Raw genomic sequence first — 21,893 nt, forward strand, 5'->3', positions numbered from 1 at the left:
TAGAGATGGAGATGGGAGATATGTCATTGCAGATTAGAAGACAGCCGCTGGCAGTGAATTATTGGGTAAATTTACAAGGACATGGAGTGTCTCATCCTGCGAAAGGGATTTTACAGGCATGCTGGGAACATGAGCTTTGGGTGGGTGGGTAATATCCAGGCAAGGGAGATGGGACTGTATGGAAGGGAATTTTTCCCAATGGTAGCTATTCTTGTGAATCCACCATGGCTACTCCCACCTCCAGTAGTTGATCTAGAAGTGTTGGAGAGACTACAGAAAGATAGGGAGGGGGTTGATCCAACTGATTTGTTTCATAGACGTCTGGATACTGTACTGTATACCAGGATTTTGTGGCCATTTACACAGATGGTTCAAGAGATCAAGGACAGGGCGTACTGGGTCAGCATTTGTACTGCAGGAATGTAGGGTGTCAGTCAGGAAACGTATTACAGATCACCTGGCTGTATATATGGTGGAGCTGATGGCTGTATTGTTGGCTTTGCAATGGGTAGAGGAAGTCAAGTCAGACAGAGTAGTTATTTGCTCTGATTCATGTGCAGTGTTGATAAGTCCTCCAGTCCTTTAGCTCACGTAGCAGACTGAAAGAAATTGGCATGAGTCCTCAATAGGTTTTACAGCTTCACCATCGAGAGCATCCTGATTGGTTGCATCACTGCCTGGTATGGCAACTGCTCAGCCTCCGACCACAAGGCACTACAGAGGTGTCACGATCATCTTTCGGTGAAAGAGAGGACCAAGGCGCAGCGTGATATAGATACATCTTTTATTTGAGAAGATGAAAAATGAACACGAGCACTATACAAACTGAACAAAAACAACAAACGACCGTGAAGCTACAAACGAAAGTGCATACACAAGCTACTAACGTCAAACATAGACAATTACCCACAACCTACCTAATGCCTATGGCTGCCTAAATATGACTCCCAATCAGAGACAACGATAGACAACTGTCTCTAATTGAGAACCAATTTAGGCAACCATAGACTTACCTAAACACCTACACTGAACACAACCCCATGAACTCTACCAAAACCCCCTAGACAATACAAACACCCTAGACTAGACAAAACCCACAAACATCCCCCATGTCACACCCTGACCTAACTAAAATAATAAAGAAAACAAAGATAACTAAGGCCAGGGCGTGACAAGAGGGTACTGTGTACGGTTCAGTACATCACCTGGGCCAAGCTTCCTGCCATCCAGGACCTCTACACCAGGCGCTGAAGGCCCTAAAAATGGTCAAAGACTCCAGCCACCCTAGTTATAGACTGTTCTCTCTGCTACCGCACGGCAAGCAGTACCGGAGCGCCAAGTCTAGGTCCAAGAGGGTCCTAAATAGCTTCTACCCTAAGCCATAAGCCTCCTGAACAGCTAATCAAATGGCTACCCAGACTATTTGCATTGCCCCCCCGGAACGCTGCTGCTACTCTCTGTCATTATCTATGCATAGTCACTTTAATAACTCTACCTACATGTACATATTACCTAAATTACCTCGACACCGGTGCCACCGCATATTGACATTGACTCTGTACCGGTACCCCCTGTATAAAGCCCCGTTATTGTTATTACCTGCTGTTCTTTAATTATTTGTTATTCTTATCTCTTACTTTTTTGGGTGGGGTATTTTCTTAAAACGGCATTGTTGGTTAAGGGCTTGTAAGTAAGCATTTCACTGTAAGGTCTACTACACCTGTTGTATTTGGCTCATGTGACAAAATACAATTTTATTTTATTTGAGATATAGGCCTACTTTAGTCAAGATTCAATGTTTAAACTTAATTGGTATTGTGTAAATACACTGGAAATACTCCCTCAGTAAAAGATATGGCAACTAATAAGTCCAAGTTCTCACATGTGCAGTAGGCTAGGAAAAGTCTACAGGGGATATGTGCATAAAGGTTCCTTGTATTGCATCATGTCCATACGGGGATGCTAACAAGGGATTAATTACAGTGTTGTAGCTCAAATGGCTTTGATCTATTAGTCATATATTTGTGGTACATGGCATATTTAACAGTACTTTAAACAGAATCAACAATTTAGATATGTCAAGCCAGCAAACATTCATCTGGAGACCAACCTGAAATCCATTAAATTGGGCCAATACTCCTCTATATTACACACAAACACACACGCACCACACACACACACACACACACACATACACATAGGTTATTATAGTAAACAAAAACTGAAACAAAAACGAATTATGAAAAAACAATTCAGTAAACTGAAATATAATAATTAAAGCCGTTTATCTCAATATCAAATATTTTCTGGGTAACAATTAAGTACCTTACTGTGATTGTTAGTAAAATAGTAAAAAATAAACTAAAATAGCTTCTTAACAAAGAACAATTTCTCGAGCTAAATTTTTTGCTAGGATTGTCTTGGAGTGGTCTGAGTGGGGAGTAACTAGCTGTTATTGGCAGTGAGGTTTGGAACTCTCTTTCTCATTGGTCTATTAACTAATTTCCCACATGGTGATGTCACCAGACAGGCCAAAACTCAATCCCACCAAAACTGGCTGAAATTTCAGGCTGTCTTTTCAAACAGCTCTTACACTAAAAGGGCATCACCATTTTCACAATGTCACAGTTATTGCAACCACATAGTGTGGAAATATATATAAAACACAGAAATATCACGTTTTTGACTGCACTGTTCCTTTAACAAAAATTGACCTCAATGCTGCCCTCTACTCAATAAATGGTACTTGCAGGGCTGGCTGTGATGTCCAGCTGCAATTACCATTGATTTAATTTCTATTTAGCATAGCGTAATCTGGACATTTGATTATATGATGCATGATAATAATGTTAGTACATAGGCTAACATGTCTAATAAATCCACATTGTAACTAGGTTTGACCTAAGGTTTGGTTATTTAGGCCTATTGACACAATTGGAAAGTTTGAGACCATCTTCACCACTGATGAGAGCGACAGTGATAACAATTTCAATGTGATCTCCTCTCCCAGCGTTTAAAAAGCTGTTGTGGAGGAATGGAGGGGTGTGAAATCTGTTGAAATGCAATCAAGCGCTGGGATGAGATCTGTGACATCAAGGGAGAAGGCTGGTTGAAAAGACAGATATGTAGCCCTAATATGCACTGACTGCAGCGAATATGTGTGATACCGAGATGCTGAATGGGTTTTAGAACAGCAAGAATCACTTGGAAAGCATCAGAGACCATGATGAAAACAGTCATCAAGTGACTGTGGCCCAGGCAAGAGCTGCAGATTGGTTTCAGCACCATGGACAGCACCCGAGCCCTTTTCCGCATGCTTGTCAATCAGCTTTTTGTATGTTTCAATGATCCTGTAATTTACACCATGTGATGGTTGTATTTACAGAACAATTGTGTTTTGTTATGGTTTCACTAGATGGCGCGGTCAGCCCTTCAGTTGGGTCCATTGCCCGTCTGCAGTGTGGAGTTGACTGTCGCTTAATTCGTTTCGTTTATAAAGCTGTATTTGATGCCAACATGTTTTTAAATCATCTACTGTACTCTGACACTAAATATATGTTTAAAGATGATTGACAAGAGGGCCATATAGCCTAATGATGAGATTGTGGTAGATATCATTAGAAAATATAGGCAGGGCAATACTGAATCTAATTATTTCTTTGCAAAACCTAATTAGGCATTAAAAAAGGTTAACGCCAGCGCCTGAAACCGTTTTTGTTTAATAATCCCATTACTGACGGCTCATCGTGTATAAAATCGTGCAGGACACTAAGTTTCCACTTGTTTAAGTGAATCTCTGAGAAATGGTCGAGACAAAACACACCACGTTTGACAAGATCTGAGATGGGAAAGCAGGACATCGTCACAGTAAGTAGGCTATAGCATGTGTATTTTTTGCCCTTTTTTTTCTATAGCCCATTTTCGTATTGCTGTTATTAAAACATCAGAATCTACACGAAATGTCGACCATTTTATAGCTGAGGCTATAAGACAGCGTGTTTTATTGGTGGAATCGCTGCATTAACTATGGGCTACGCATCGAACTATGAAATGTATGTCGTTTTCCTTTCACGAATGGAAGATTATATTGCAGCATGATTTATTTAAAAAAATATTATTCCCGGAGGGAATCGCAATATATGGCAACATCAATATATGAGCACTGCAGTGCATGATATTTCTCCTGCGTCAGGTCCTCAAGGACCCTATATCATTAAACCACTGTCATTATAGCGCATAGCCTAACTTAGAGTGAACTCATGCATTGCAAAATGTAAATGTGGAAAAATCTAGACATTCTGTGGTGGAAAATAACGGATTTTTTCCTGCTTTAAACCAGTTGAGGCTTAGCCTTCTGATTATTTCACCAATATATAACGTTTTTGCATTGCTGTTGCTTAAATGTGATATCAGGATTTCGATGAAAAGGCCCTCTCTTTTTTCCTATTCACTGCAATGCAAAAGTGCAGGATAAGAAGTGCAGAATAAACTCCATAAAAGCGTGAGCGTTCAGACGCACCTGTCTGTCGGCACCGTCCGTCATGTTCTAATATGTGGAAGGGGCAAATGATGTAGGGCTACATTTTTGTGTCATAAAATGTAGGCTTTTTTGTTGACTCCTATTTTTATATCTATTTGATTTAGTCCACAATTGTCTATTTTCTATGCAAAAACAATTCGTTCAGCAACCCACTTTTTCTGCTGTCGAATCGCTTCCACCAATGACAAAAAAAGAACAGCATTTTCGCAAAAACAAAGCAATTGCCAGGGAAACCTTTAAACCCGCACTTTAACTTTTTCCACCTTTAACCTTTTTAACCTATTTCAAAACTGATCAATCAACAAGGGCCATACGTTTTCTGTTGAAGCTGCGTCGGGAAATAGAACAAAACATGCGTGCGATTGACAGGGTATAGCGGGGGGGAAGACAGCCCTTTCCCTTTGGCAGTCTCAAAAGGAATGTAGTTGTAATCCGCAAAAATAGGTCTGTACAGCTGTATCTGACCAAAACAAACAGGGTGTGGAATCGGCTGAAACCAACGAAAATTGGCACAAGCGAGGAAGACGTGTAAAAAAGGCTTGGTTTGGTGGAATGGGGGAAAAGGGACAAGGGTGAATCTATAGTCCCTTCAAACCTTATATTAGCTCTGTTAATGGGGGATCAAACAGCCTATTATATTAATGCTATTTATTTAGAATAGCAGACTTTCAGAATTGCATCGAAAATATAAAACAAATATACAGTAATGCAATAAATGCTGATTTCTGATTGTAGCCTGTAAATAATTGGCAGCTCTTGTTGCTGCATTTGTTTGCATTGTGATATGTTTGCATGGTGATATGTTTGCATGGTGATATGTTTGCATGGGGATATGTTTGCATGGTCAAGCAGACAAAAAGGTCATTATAAACATGCATTAACAAAATGTAGAACACATAAGGTGGTGGATGCGGGTGCAAACCCGCTGACCAGTGAACCGGCTACAGATGATGTGTTATGTAGGCTAATCTCTTGTTCCTTATGCTTGACTTGATAGCCAAACTATTTCCATTTAATAAATGCTTTATTTAGAAAATAAAGCCTTTTTATTTTGGGGAGGTACTGTGTGTTTGTTTCTTAGCTGAATGGCCTGGGCCCGGTCTCCCAAAAGCATCTTAAGGCTAAGTTCATCGTCAGAACCTTCTTAGGAGTATTGTTATACCTCCAAGCGGTTTCCCAAAACTGCCGTTACAAAAGTTGCACTTGAAAACGCTCGTTATTTACCGACTGCCTCAGACCACTCGTAGAACAGATAACGTGCGTCGTTCGATACGTTTTTCCCTACCGCGCCACTTTATACACAGAAGATCTCTGCTAAACATAGAATCAAGATGTTTATCTGTCTCTGTGACCGCTGATAACATCACAAGGAAGTTGCCAATGTCTTTGCAATTGTTACAAACAAGTGAAGGATAAAAAAATATGCTCCATATGAAAACCGAGATGCCTGCATTAACATATAAATAGCCTACCTACAGTATAGGCTACATAAGCCTATATATTTAAATGATATTGAAATCAATGTAATGTTTATTTTATTTTGCTCTGTGGCTACTGTATGTAATTTCTGCCTCAATAGGCTATATTTCATGATGTGTAGCCTAACATGTGCGCAATTATGTGCCAAGTCTTTATTTAGTGCATTATTATAAGGGTAAGCATTAGAATAAGCCACCTCAGTATTTGCAGCCATTGGTGATAATATCTCTCTAGGAGCTGATCCGTTGTCAGTATTGTGTAATTATTCTAATGTTGAGGTAAGATTTGAGTGGAGAAGGTTGATCCCGAGAGCAGCGTCTTTCTTTCGATTCTATTAGTATCTATACATGCCTCAACGACGCACTTAGCATAAGTTATCTCTGCATGGTGTTTTGGGAAACGCATGTTACATCTTCGGCCATTGTACGAAAGATACATCTATAAAACACCCGTAAGCCTAAATTCCATCGCTGTCGGGAAACTGGGCTATGGAATTGATCGGATAAGGGCCTATTATCCTAGTAACGATGTAACTAAGCATCACAATGATGGTACCAGATTCATCGTTATTTATGCAGCCAGGTCAAGTCAGTGTTCGACGTCCGTTCATTTCTGAGGACATTGGGAGATGACGTGGATACCGGCCACTAGGGGCAACATTGAGCATTGTTACCTTCAAGTAGGCTATAAGCCTCTGATTCCAAAGGTTGCACGTTCGAATGCAGCAATAGAAAGTTGTTTTTGATATTTTTGTTTTCATATTCCATACCTTAACCCTTACATCGACCATTCGGATTTAATGCCTAACCTTAAGAATGTAGACTTCATTTCTGAACTTAACCCTAAATACTTCAACATTTGACATTTGAAACAACTTCGACATTTGATATTTGAGAGGCATGGATGAATGTCTAATTCTGACGTGATACTGCGAGAAGTGGTAGATTTATGAGCCAACTTTTAAGAAAGATTGTTTCCCCAACAAGCATGTTGACAGAATGTTCGCTAAGTGTGTTGTTAGACCATGTGTTCGCTACTGTTAGGATCGAAAGAAAAGCATTGCTGCTTTCAGATCAGCTTTCTCCATTCAAATCTACCTTAACATGACAATGATTCCACAATAGCCTACGGACAACGGATCAGCTCCTACACTTAGAAAAATTGATAATTTGGGGTTCAATATAGATCATTTTGGTTCTTTGGTCGAGATTAAAGATCCCTTTACTAAAAATGTTTATATATAGGCTACTGTACTATATGCCATGTGAAGGCAAATAACCTTGAGGGTGTAATGGGGATTGTAGAAAACAACACCTAGCCTACAAAAGCTAACCCAGTCACATCAAACTCTGAAATGACAGCTAACATGCCCTTTTAATTTGTTTTATCTTTTTAGCATTGGCATTTATATACATATTAATGATACTGCTGCATGATTACGCCTGGTCAGAAGAATGGCTAGCTGACGTCCAACACGTTAGCTCTTTATGGCAGGGGGAAGATCGAATTCCTATTTTGCCACATTGTGCTAGCTAGAAGCAGGAGGAAATAATGTGTTTCATAAAAGCATAGATTAAAAAAAAAGTGGTTCTATTTAGAACCTTTGGTCAATTCAAAACCAACTGCCATTCTAGCATGAATTAGCAAGAGGACTGTGGTTGAACCGTACCAATAAGCAAGTTATTTTTCAATGTATTAAGGTAAGCAAAGTAGATTATTTATTTAACATATAGGAAGGGAAATTCATATGATAAACTATAGGCTAGATAAATAAAGTTGAAATGTTATTAGAATTTGAGCACGTTTGTAAGCTAGCTAGCTAGCTACAGCACTTAGCTTGCTAATTTAGCGTTAAACAGAAAAAGGTAGCTAGGCTAGGATTTACTTTAATCTGCCACTTTACAAGCCAGCCGGCTAATGTTTACTCTTTCAAATAAACATTGTTTTTTATTATGGGGTATGCCAAATGGAGCTACAGACACAGCCTGACAAAGGGCGTTTGCGAACTGTTAGTTTTATTTCAGTATTTTAGTGTGGAATCAATAGATTAGGGCTATGTTTCATGAAGCCATTAGAAGACTGTTGCTGACTGAGAGGAGGTAGGCCTATGCATAAATTATAATAAATAATGTATAATAAGTCTTGGTGAATAGCCTAGTTAAGCATTACATTACTTTTAACACACTATGTTTTTCTCAGTCTGGCAGTAACCCAGAACTATCAGAGGCAGATAATCTGTCTTTTGGCTGCTGCTGACAACAACTGCATGTAAATTGTTTTTCTACACCATAGTAATTATTTGTATGCATAGAATTTTGTCTTCATTTTGTCAGATTAACTCATGCTTATTTCTGAAGATTAACTCATGTTTTTGCTCCTATTGTCTTATCCTCTGGAACCAGCCAGGCAATAACCCATACTGTACTGGCAGTAAGTAACCTGGGCCGGGTGCTGGAAAAAAACAGGCAGAATTGATCTGACAACTGGAGGGCTGCTGGGTTCACATCATCAAACATACCCCTACCGTTGGGCCCTTGAGCAAAGCCCTTAACCCCACAGCATTCTCTCCATCCTGGGGTGTTGCACTGTAGCATGATAGGTCACAAAGGACCTATCATGGTCCATACACACCAACACAGTCGTAAAGAGGGTATGACAACACCTCTTCCCCCTCATGAGGCTGAAAAGATTTGGCATGGACCCTCAGATCCTCAAAAAGTTCTACAGCTGCACCATTGAGAGCATCTTGACTGGCTGCATCACTGCTTGGTATGGCAACTGCTCGGCATCCAACCTCAAGGCATTACAGAGCGTAGTTCATATGGCCCAATACATCACTGGGGCTGAACCTCTATACCAGGCGGTGTCAGAGGAAAGCCCTAACGATTGTCAAAGACTCCCGCCACCCAAGTCATAGACTGTTCTCTCTTCTACTGCACGACAAGAGGTACCAGAGCACCAAGTCTGGGACCAAAAGGCTCCTGAACAGCTTCTACCCCTAAGCCATAAGACTTCTGAAAATGGAATCATATGGCTATCCTGACTATTTACATGGACCCCCTTTATTATAGATTTTCTATTTTAATTTGTTTGCACTGACTCTCTTGCAACTGGCTCTATGTACACTCATTAGACTCTACCCACCACACACACACACACACACACACACACACCACCACACACCACACACACACACACACCACACTACATACACACACACACACTACATACGCTCACACACACACTACATACGCTCACACACACACTACATACGCTCACACACACAAAACACACACACACACACACACACATGAATATTGACGCCACACTCACAAAGACACACTTTCACTCTTCACATATGCTGCTATCCTGCTATACGCTGCTATCCTTGTCATTTATACCCCTACCTACATGGACATACTGTATTACAACAAGTACCTGAACTACCTCGTAGCGCTGCATATTGACTCTGTACTGGTACTCCTTGTATATAGACTCATTATTGTTATTTTATTTTGTTGCTATTTCCATATTTTTTATTTAGCAAATCATTTTCATAGTTTTTAAACTGCATTGTTAGGAATGGGCTCGTTAGTAAGCATTTCACAGTAAAGTCTACACCTACTGTGTTTGGTGCATGTGACCAATACAATTTGATTTGAACCTGTGCTCATCTCAACTGTTTGTGTGAGGTCAGCTGTTTGGGGAGGGGGGTTGAGAACCAGTGGCGGTCAGTGCCGTTTAAGATGAGGGAGGAAGATACATTTTTTTATGAGCATGGCCTTATTTCTATTACAGCATATTGGATGACTGTCTTCATATTCCACTCACCCAGCTCAATGTAACATCGATAGGTTTAGGCTTCTACATGATACTAAAATGTTCCCTATACCCATTATGAGGTGGCTACAACCTAGCCTATGAATGAAAGTTTACAACGTAGGTGCACACAGGTCGAGAGAAAAATTTGAGTAATCAAGGTGACAGACAGTGACACATTTAATACAAGCTTGCACGCTCTTGCCTGCATCTAGCTGATCTCGGCTGTAACAATAAGTCCAACAGTTGCAAACAAGTTTCTATTGGACAAATTCGGGTATGTTTATCCCCGTTTTGTTCCGTTTCCATCCATTTAAGAAACAGAATCGGAGGAATGAATACACCCCTGATTATATGCAAAAACACAGTTCACTTTCATAGCAGCCACATACAAACAGTATGATCACTTTGCTCATTGTATAATTCCTTCTCACACCTCCTCCCATCTTTTTCTTTCACTTGTGGCCTTCAGTGCACAGCACATCAGCTGTCTGTGACCAGGCGAAAAAACGTCTCCAAGCCAAACCTTCATATCATAACCGCTAACTGCTACACACAGCCTATTTCATTGTCACCATATTAGCTTATGTCATAGTCAACATAGCTATTAGAACTAACGTGTTAGTAAACCCACTACAATCATGCAGTACAGTATACAGTCAGCAAGCAGTTTCCACCGGCAGGCCCCTGTGGCAATAAATTAATAAAACCAGTGCTTGACTTGGGCAAGAGCTACGCTTGAGCTAATGTTCCTCTTTTAGAATATTAGCTCAAAAGTATTGTGGAGCTCCTGAACTCAAATACAAACACTACCAGCATCTAAAAAGAGTACCAGCACCTATTTCAGTCCAAATCAAGCACTGAATAAAACCAAAAGCTTACCTTGACTTGGAAGAATTACAGTGTTGGATAGCCATAGCCAGCTAGCTAACATAGCATCCCTCTCTTTTTGTGCAGGGTGTTTGAGTAGACTCAACTAGCTAGCTGCATTCGCAAGCTTAGTAAGTGGAAGTGAAGTGGAAAAAGATACAACGAAATACAGCTAGCTCTCCCTCTCTTGCTTCACCTTCATTTTTTAAGAAATTAATTTGTTCAAAACTGTTCAACTATTGTCTTTCTCTCTCTTTGAGTCAACTACTCACCACATTTTGTGCACTGCAGTGCTATCTAGCTGTCGCTTATACTTTCAGTACTAGATTCATTCTCTGATCATTTGATTGGGTGGACAACATGTCAGTTCATGCTGCAAGAGCTCTGATAGGTTGGAGGACATCCTCCGGAAGTTGTAATGTGTAAGTCTATGGAAGGGGGTGAGAACCATGAGCCTCCTAGGTTTTGTATTGAAGTCATAGTACACAGAGGAGGACGGACACTAGCTGTCCTCCGGCTACACCATGGTGCTACCCTACAGAGTCTGTTGAGGCTACTGTAGACCTTCAATACAAAACAGTGTGTTTTAATAAATGTTTTGTTGACGTGAATATATTTAGTATACTTGTATCTAAAAAAGGATAACTTTTTAAATGTTTCACTATTTTAATTTTTCTGAAATGAACTGAGGAGGATGCTCCTCTTTGGAGCCTCCACTGTTGAGAATGGAGCAGAAGACATATGTGTGCTGTTCTCTGTAACTAATGGACAAAGTTGTATGGCATTGTATTGTAAAGAAGTTGTTGACATGGGCCATTATTCAAACAAAGAAATGCCTCCCTGGCTACCAGTGCATATTTCCAAACTATGTTTGCATATAATGACAATCATTTATTCAAGCTATGCTGGTATTTTTTTGGTCCATTATTTAATTGTTTATTAAATTATATTATTTGCAACAAAAAAATATGACTATTTAATAGCAGTATCCATAATTCATAAATGGCACCGTGCAGGGTTCTATATGGAACCATTTTGGATCAGAGAAGAAGAACCTCTAGGGTTCTGATCAAAGAACCATATAAAAGGGTTCTATATAGAACTTTTAGGGGTTCCATATATGAAGCAAACGATATAACCCTTTTTGGTTCTATAAGGAAAATTAGAGATATCACAATTGGGCACATCATTGCACACATGTTGTCAAACATTGAGGCAAAAAATATGACAAAAATGACAGACAGTAGCCTAGTCGCAAAATACAACTCAATTGATTGAACATGAAATTGATTTCAATATGATTGAAATGGCCATAGGCCTATGTAGCCTATCTATATTTTAATGCAGTCATCTCGGTTTCATTTGAAGCATCATTTTATCCTTCATTTGTTTGTAACAATTGCAAATACATTGACAACTTTGTAGTCAACTTCAATCCGAAGTTATCAGCAGTCACAGTCAGACCGATAGCCTAAACATTGATTCAATGTTAAGCGGGGGTCTTCTGTGAATAAAGTGACGAGGAAGGGCAAAAAAGCATCTAACGATGCACTTCGGCTGCTGTGCGAGTGGTCTGAGCCTCGTTTCCCAGAGCATTCGTAGCGTTAAGATCATCTTTAAAACCATTTTACCATGTATCTTTAGTAGCCCATCTGTTTCCCAATCATGCACAATGATGTGCCCAATGTGATTTAGTACCTTATTATTGGGTAAGCATAATAAGCCGCCTCAATATTTGCAGCCATATGTGGTAATATTTCTCTAGGAGCTGATCCATCTTCAGTATTGTGGAATAATTATAATGTTAAGGTAAGATTTGAGTGGAGAAGGCTGATCCAAGAGCAGCTATGATGTTTCTCGATCCTGTCAGTGTCGACACATGGTCTAAAGACCATCTGTTAACGATGGACTTAGCGAACGTTCTCTACATGCTTGTTTAAAAAGTTGACTTGTAAATAAGGAAGCAACTGGTACGATAATCGTAATGTTTAAGTTACATTGCAACTAGGAAACGAGGCCCTGTGCTGTCACCACAACTCATCTGGGCGCGCAGGGATGCTCGACTATTATGTCACGTCCCTCTAGCTCATAGGCCTCCTTTTGGTTGAATACGATAGTATTAATCAAATGGTTAGAGGAATATTACCCAATGGAAGGCGTATTTGATTTATTCGTTGTGCAGTGGCCAAGGCATGCTGATAGGCCACTTTTGTTCGTTTGGTGATAATGGTATGGGTAGCCGGAAGGCTACCATAATCGCCATATTTATTATGATGTTTATGAACTAAACTTTGTGTAGACCTATTGTAGGTAATTTTAAACAGAGGACACTTTCACTGTAGAAGACATAAACAATTTGTGTTGGTATACAAATTAAAAGTAGTGTGTGACATTCTTGAAAAACGAATCCTTCGTTTGGATCGGATCGCCAATCTAATGGTAAGGCCTAAAAGATAGGCCCTTATCTGTAGACCTATTTTGATGTTGACATTTGGGGCAACCAGATATGGCGTAGCTTAATAACGTCGAATTCATAAATTAATAATTGATAATATTTAAACAACTGCCTATGCCTGCATAGTATTTTCCCCCTAAAGGGGAATTGGTCTACCTGCCCCGCGGAGAGCACAATGTCAAGATCAAAGCGCTATCTTTATTGCTTTATCAAACACAATAAGAAAATGAATTAATCAAGTGCCACGCAATAGAGCAAGCACATCGTTGTGTTATAATGGATGGCTTTAAAATTTGACGTTATTATTTCCCGTCATTTCAGGAAACAAATTGAACATTTATTGCATATATATTAAAAATTAAACAGTCGTCGCGCGAGGCTGATGTCTCTTTTATTGAGGCGCACTGAAAGGTGAGGTCTCAACGGATCAATTTCTCTGGCCTGTTAATCCCACAAGAGAATGTTTGGGAAATGATTTGGAACCACTAAATTGTTTCAGGTTTTACAGATAGTAGGCCTAATTGTGTGGCACCCTACCATTACCCCCCTGCTTTCTCCGTCATGTTTGTCCTTACTTTTACGCATTTCAAGATAGCTATTTTTCAGATACCATTTCGCTCCTCTTCTAAATTGAAAACGTAACATGAAAGTCGTGAGTTCTGTGGGTTGGGCTAGATTTCTAATCCGTAGCAAAAATCTACTTAATACACTGGTATTGGTTTCACAAACATAACCATTAAGCAGTCACAATGCTTTTATTGTGCACTAGATCCTAAAATAGAGCCATGTCTTAGCTGCAGGATCCCAGACTCAACATGCGAAGAGGCCTCGTCTTTGTCTCGCTATGACGAGATGAATGTCCCGTGTCACGCAGATGATTAGTTTTCACTATTAAATTGTCAAAAAGGAAGGATTTCCCTAATAATGCCTTTTCGTCGAAGAATTGTGGAATTCAGGGGTTGTTTGCGACTGCTGGGCGACCTAGTGTGGGTTAGGAAGGGTGAGGGCGGCCAACCGCTGAGAAACTGGCGAAGGTCAGATTAAGTTCTCAGCAGTAATGGTCACTCACTGTTCAGTGTGTGGCATCTTCTAAGGACTGGAGAGAGGAGGCACAAGTGGCGCCACTTGTAGTTTACGGCTGGATTGGGACTTGGTATTGGCTGCTATATGTAAATGTAATTCGTTTTTTTACCATTCACCCCATAATGTTTACAGTTGGTGAAGTACCGATATTCCAAAATGTGCCAATTTTAGTGCCAATTTTATTACTCATAAAATCAACTAGGTTGATGATGCATTTCAGTGCACCGAACTATTCCAGCATGAAGGCCTGACATATCATTGCTCATTAAGTCATAGCTCTTGCGAGTAAGTTTAGCTTTCTTTTTGCATATTGCTTATTAAATTGTATTAATAAAAAAAAATCAACCAGTGCACTTTTTCGCATGACCAACTTGTACGTGCTTAAAAAATAGCCACCCTCAGTGGAATTGGCTGTCTCCAATTAGCCTCGAGGCAAAACCATAAGCTGTTTTTCTTCCCTGTAGACCGCCCTGGCCTACAGGGACCCCCCTTCTATTTCACCCAACTTCTATTCTAGTGCCAACGTTATGTGTTAAATGTTAACAACTTGGCCTAATCCATTTTTACCGCCAACTACAAATCTACGTTGACTCGGAACACTCGCCCCCTTTGTGCCCATTGTGCGCCTGCCCTTACTCGAAGATTTATGTATTTTTGATATTAAATTCCTTCTGTCATCAAGACTGCTCTCTTGTTGACTTTTCTTGACCCGCCGACCCGTTCCCTAAACTTTCCCATCTTTAACTGGGGATCTTTCCCCCCTCGCTCTCTATTTTGCAGTCGTTGGGACTTCTTTGGCCCCACAGTTGAATAGTGTGTGTCCCCCCCATTGTTGGCATGTGCTGTTTGCACTGTTCTTGAACTTCAGTGTGCCGCACCAGGCGACGCTGCCGTGTCCCCATCCTGTACTTTGAACTCTGGATATTCCTCAAGATAAATACCCTGTCGACTACAAGCCTCCACTGACTGCCCAGCTTGCTAATTGGTTAAATAAACGCTCATGCTAATGATTCGGCGGGCCTGGCGAGCTTTTGCGATTGTGTTCTAACTCTGGACTTTGCATGTCTTGCTGGAAACTTAGCTCTTCTGTTGCGCTGTTGAAACGGCTGGACCGCCCTGTCCGAAGTCCATCCCCCCACGGGCCAAAGGGCACCGTCCGTGGCTCAGAATGGCACCACCAGCTGCTAGCGGTGACACCGGCCACAAAGGCTCGCGGTGAGCAATCGTTCTATGGGATGTCAGTATTGTGACAGTGTTGGACTGAAATTTGTTAATAGTCTCATGGAACCAAACACAGTTTCATGTTTGAATTTAAGCCTAAAAAAAGTCTCCCTTTTCTTACTATTCCAGCATTTCCTTCTCTTGCAGCTAAAATTGTCTATTACGCATTGTAATTTGTGGCCTATCCAGTTATTTATGTCTGGACCTCCTTGTGTCCAGACAGAAATGTATACTAATTGCAGGGACTGTACACGGCTAGCTGACAAGCTTGCACATAACGCTCTGAGAACCAGATGTTTCTTAGAGCTTGGTGAGAGCGTGGTTGTCCTATGGTTATTTTCCATACAACCTTCCACAACGTTCTGGGAATGGTGCATGATAGTTGCTTGGCTTTGGAACGTTCTCAGCACCTTTAAGGAACTTGACAAAAAAACGTCATTTTCTGGGTACATAAATACTTAGTTTTCTCGATATTCCATTACAGAACCTTTCTTAAAAGTTAAAAGTTCAAACATGGTTACATTTAATTTAAATATTGGTCATGTTCTAGGAAGGTTCTCCAACTGGTTTGACAGGAATGTTTTCAAATAATACAGAGAATGTTAAAAATCTACGTTTTTCTGTGGGAATTTCAGTACTGAAGCATAATGTTTCCTATAGGTTTCCTCAGGGTTCTGTTTAAAGTCATGTTCTCAAATTGTGCCAAGAACATTATGAAACAGTGTTGTTCTGTGGGAATTTCCGTACTTCTGCGTAAAGTTTCCCACCGGTTTCTTCATGGAAAATGTTCCATAAAAAAAAAACACAAGAAAACTTTAGTAACGTTCAGATAACGTTCTAAGAATGTTATTTAAAAACATATACATTCCGTTGTCAGCTTCAACAAAACTCCCTCTATCCTCTGTCTTGTTAAGTGTATTCAGGTGTGTTGGCCACGCCCTCTAATTGGCCACACCTGATCTTAATGAGTGCTTGTTTCCTTTAAAAATGGGGTTTGTTTGAATAGACTCAAATTAAAAGCTTTGTATGTTTAACAAAAGAAGAAGCATGATAGCTCCATTCTGGTGGAGCAGTGGAATAATTCAAAAGATTGAAAATAGAATATCTTAAATTCAAATCCCACTAATGCCATATCACAATAAAAAATACATGTGGTTGTATAAATGCCTAAGGACAATCATTTCTATGTGTCCTATCTGTGCTTAGAGTAAAAAAGAAAAAAACTCAAAATAGGCTAGTAGTGTTATTAAAAATTATATTGAAACATTCAGTGAAATTTTTAACGAAGTTATTAAAAAACCTCCAAATAACCTAGAATTTCCATTCTCAGAGCTTAATTAAAACCTCCAAGAAAATTTTTCAAGGAACCAGAGTAAAATGTTTTCAGAACCTCCCTTCAACCTGAAAATAAATGTTGCCAGAACAGGCAACGTTTTCCCTTCTGTTCTCAGAACATGTAAAAAAGGTTCAGTTTAAATGGTCAGGAAATGTATTGCTTTGTTCCAACAACCAATTTGAAAACAAAAGCAAAAGTTCCCACAACTTCCAAGGAACCAAATACGCTAGCTGGGTGGTGGAGCGCCTTAGGCAACCAGAGGACCTGCTTGTCACCGGCTAATTGACAAGGGCTTGTCTGTCTTTAGGAGCAGCTGGTCCTAAGCACTGGCTCACAAACGCAATCTTGACACGGCCCCCTTTCGCCTGAAGGAGTTTTGAGGGAGAAGGCAGTTAAAGGGAGATTTATTGATCCCTTCGGGTGTCGCGGTATTAAGTAAAATATTCCCGGCGGGTGATGAGGATGCCACGCGCTCCTGGTATTAATAATATAAGGTGGAAATTAGGCAGGTTACATTATGTATCACGCTAAACAAGACAGAAGGGAAAACAAGCAAGTACAAGTAGGCCTCTATCAAAAACAAATGTAAATGGTACTTTATTTTATTTATTTGTATTTACATGCCAAGGAAACAAATACAATTTTCACAAATCTACAGTAGGGTACATCAGGGTTTCCCTAACTCGGTCCAGCCCAAGGTGCACGTTTTGTTTTTTGCCTTAGCACTACACAGCTGATTCAAATAACCAACTCATTATCAAGGTTTGATTATTTGAATCAACTGTGTAGCACTAGGGCAAAAACCCAAACGTTCACGCAGGGGGGCCCCAGGACCTAGTTTGGGAAACCCTGGGCTACATGATAGTCAAATAATAATCGTTTTATATAGGACACATGAAACTTACCATTTTTATTATTGGCTCAATTGGAGACATAAGGGCACTCATGCATGGAAACAAATGACTTTCATATTCAGTAAAATAATCTATTCTTTATATCCTATTCCTATGCAAGCCTATATGTTTGAATTAGTCAAGAGAAGACCAAAGCTAGCTTTGTTTTCGAGTGAAGTGGAAAATGTTTTCTGAAACTTTCCCACTGCCTGCAAAGAAATGCTACTTTTCTATTCCTTTTGAACTGAAATCGCTATTTTTTCTTGCGTATTCTCCCAACGCTCCCCATTTGTGCGGAACAATGACAACAGTGGAGCACCCCTTCGGCGCGCCACAGTTGGGGATCTCTTGCATTGTTTTAGACATCTTTAGATTTCATCAATCAAAATGACTGCAGTTTTCCATAAAAATGCTGAATTTGGGTCTGGGCTTCAGAGAACTAGGTAGAAAATACGAAGCTGTCCCTCTTGATGATAAATGGCCGTCCTTTGATTGAACAAATAGAGAAATACGAGCCTTTAGCCCTACTAAGAAACAGCTAAAGATTGGGTACTTTCGTTTTGTTGAACTTTAAGATTATAGGACTACCGAAGCAACATGAACTAACACAAACGTTGTTTGTTTTATTTTATGCTATGTATATTTATTTAAACCTAAAATGCAAGAATTATGTTGTCTTGGTTGCAGATTGTGACAAGCACATCCCTAGACTAGAGAATCATGGCATGGGTGTTAATGAATGGTTATACAGTGCATTCGGAAAGTTTTCAGAGAGTATTATTTTTTCCACATTTTGTTGCATGCAGCCTTATTCTAAAATTGCTTAAATTATTATTTTTCTTCATCAATCTACACACAATTCCCCATAATGACAAATCAAAACAGGTTTTTAGATTTTTTTTGCAAATTTATAAAACAAAAATAAAACAGAAATACCTTATTTGCATAAGTATTCATACCCGTTGCTATGAGACTCAAAATTGAGCTCAGGTGCATCCTGTTTCCATTGATCATCCTTGAGATGTTTCTACAACTTGATTGGAGTCCACCTGTGGTAAATTCAATTGATTGGACATGATTTGGAAAGGCACACCCCTGTCTATATAAGGTCCTACAGTTGACAGTGCATGTCAGAGCAAAAACCAAACCAGGTTGAAGGAATTATCTGTTGAGCTCCGAGACAAGAATGTGTCGATGCACAGATCTGGGGAAGGGTACCAAAAAATGTCTGGAGCATTGAAGGTCCCCAAGAACACAGTGACCTCTATCATTCTTAAATGGAAGAAGTTTGGAACCACCAAGACTCTTCCTAGAGCTGGCTGCCCGGCCAAACTGAGAAATCGGGGGAGAAGGTCCTTGGTCAGGGAGGTGACCAAGAACCTGATGGTCACTCTGACAGAGCTTCAGAGTTCCTCTATGGAGATGGGAGAACCTTCCAGAAGGACAACCATCTTTGCAGCACTCCACCAATCAGGCCTTTATGGTAGAGTGGCCAGACGGAAGCCACTTCTGAATAAAAGGCACATGACAGCCGGCTTGGAGCTTGTCAGAAGGCACCTAAAGGACTTTCAGATCATGAGAAACCAGATTCTCTGGTCTGATGAAACCAAGATTGAACTCTTTGGCCTGAATGCCAAGCGTCATGTCTGGAGGAAACCTGGCACCAACTCTACGGTGAAGCACAGTGGTGGTAGCATCATGCTGTGGAGATGTTTTTCAGCGGCAGGGACTGAGAGACTAGTCAGGATCGAGGGAAAGATGAACGGAGCAAAGTACAGAGAGATCCTTGATGAGAACCTGCTTCAGAACACACAGGACCTCAGACAGGGGTGAAGATTCACCTTCCAACAGGACAACGACTCTAAGCACACAGCCAAGACAACGCAGGAGTCTCTGAATGTCCTTGAGTGGCCCAGCAAGAGCCCAGACTTGAACCCGATCAAACATCTCTGGAGAGACCTGAAAATAGCTGTGCAGTGACACTCCCCATCCAACCTGACAGAGCTTGAGAGGATCTGCAGAGAAGAATGGGAGTAACTCACCAAATACAGGTCTGCCAAGCTTGTAGCGTCATACCCAAGAAGACTCAAGGCTGTAATCACTGCCAAAGGTGTTTCAATAAAGTACTGAGTAAGGGGTCTGAATACTTATATAAATGTGATTTAAAAAAAATATATATTTTTTTTATTTTTGATACATTTGCAATCATTTCTTTAAACCTGTTTTTACTTTATCATTATGGGGCATTGTGTGTAGATTGATGAGGTGGAAAAAAACAATTTAATCTGTTATAATAAAAGGCTGTAACGTAACAAAATGTGGAAAAAGTCAAGGGGTCTGAATTCTTTCCAAATGCACTGTACATGCAGCACAAACACTATAGCTTTACACCTTGGTGACATATTTCTGCCATTGCAATAATAGTGCTGCACACAATGCACACTGCTTCAGTCCCTCTCTCAACTTTGCCCAATTCCAAAGCTCAATGTCAATGATTTCATTAATATCTCTTTGAACTGACATTTTAATGCTGCATTAGTTAAGGTTTGATACATTTTTTTTTTTTTTTTTTTTTTTTTTACCTATGCAGGAAAGTATTTTTCATCATTACTGTGCCACTGCCAACAGATAAAGGGTTGCAAAATTCTCCTAACTTTTTTTGAAATTGGTTGGAGGATTCGTGGATTTCCTGCCTATTCCCACCTGATTCCAGGAATATTCCATCTGGGATTTCTGGAATAACCTGTGAATTTTTGGAACGTTTTGCAAGACCAAGCTGCATGCTCTCTTCATCAATGGAGAATGAGCAGAGCATACTCATGTGCCATAACAGTGTCTCTTCCATGACTTGTTTAGTATAACTATAGTTACATTTATTTGAGACATTTTCCCACAAAGTGAAATCAGACATTCAGTTTGCTCTGAGTCTGATAGCAAAAAAGATCAGCAAGAATAGAATTACTTTTTCTCAGAGGTAGCTTCGGTTGTGGCATTCAGATGAGATAATAAATACATAACAGAACAATTCACACATGACACAAATGCATTATAAACACATGAGAGAGTTCTGAATTAAGTTTTCACACAAAACAACACAAATTGTCCTAATGGGAGGCTAGCGTTGGTTAATCAAGTGGATCAAATCCCATATATCACTTTTTAACTTCGGAAATGTGACATTTGTCCACGTTTTTCCAAACGTCTGTGGCTGAAGTCAAGGTAAAACAGTTATTTGTAATGTTTAAGTTAAGCCACTGTTACCTAACTCAAGTGAAACCAAACACTAAACTGCCATTGGGCTAGGGGTTTCACATCTGGTGAAGTTAAAGGGTTAAGGTGTGGTATAGGGTTAAAATAGGGTTATGTTTAGGAATTAATTCAGAGTGGTTAAGGTTTAGGAAGGCTTAAAACAGAAAAACAAAAAAGGCTAGGGGTTTCACATCTGGTGAAGTTAAAGGGTTAAGGTGTGGTATAGGGTTAAGTTTAGGAATGAATTCAGAGTGGTTAAGGTTTAGGAAAGGCTTAAAACAGAAAAACAAAAAACAGTTGCCTATCACTGGGATTGAACATGCAATGGAGTGTTTCTTTTACTTGGCTCACTGTTGCCCCTAGTGGCCAGTTTTGAAGGCAATTCTAGAAGTCCCTGGGTCCTGAATGGATGTTTTGAAGATCACTAACCTTCCCATCACCATTGTGCTGTTAGCGCAAATTAGCCAGGAAACAGATAGACAGAAACATCTCATTTTACAATCACGAATTAGGCCTAGATTCAATCAGCATTAACCAGCGATAGCTGATGTTTTGACTGTGTCAGAGGTGTAACTGTGTTGGAGCTGTCAAATTGGTGAGCATCTGCTCTTGTGATCCTTTTCACAAAGCCACACCCGTCCCACTCGCCTTATAAGTTCAGAACGAGAAAGTCTGTAGACCTAGGCTATATAGAAATATTGACGGTCAAATTTAAAATTCTTAAACAAAATAATGAGGATCTCGATCAGCCTAATCGAGGTGTAGATTAGACATCTCAGTGTTCAACTTGAAAACAAGGCTGCATGGGATTTCTCTTAATTAGACTCTGTGCAGCCAATGTCCACTTTAGGTATAGGCTAATGCCGGGAGCAGCTTGTGGATTTGACAGCTCTGACGGATTTCCATCTCAGACACCACCAACACAATCACTATGCGGGTGTTGGCTAG

Source organism: Salvelinus sp. IW2-2015, linkage group LG8 (assembly GCF_002910315.2).
Source record: "Salvelinus sp. IW2-2015 linkage group LG8, ASM291031v2, whole genome shotgun sequence".
NCBI classification, from domain to species: domain Eukaryota; kingdom Metazoa; phylum Chordata; class Actinopteri; order Salmoniformes; family Salmonidae; genus Salvelinus; species Salvelinus sp. IW2-2015.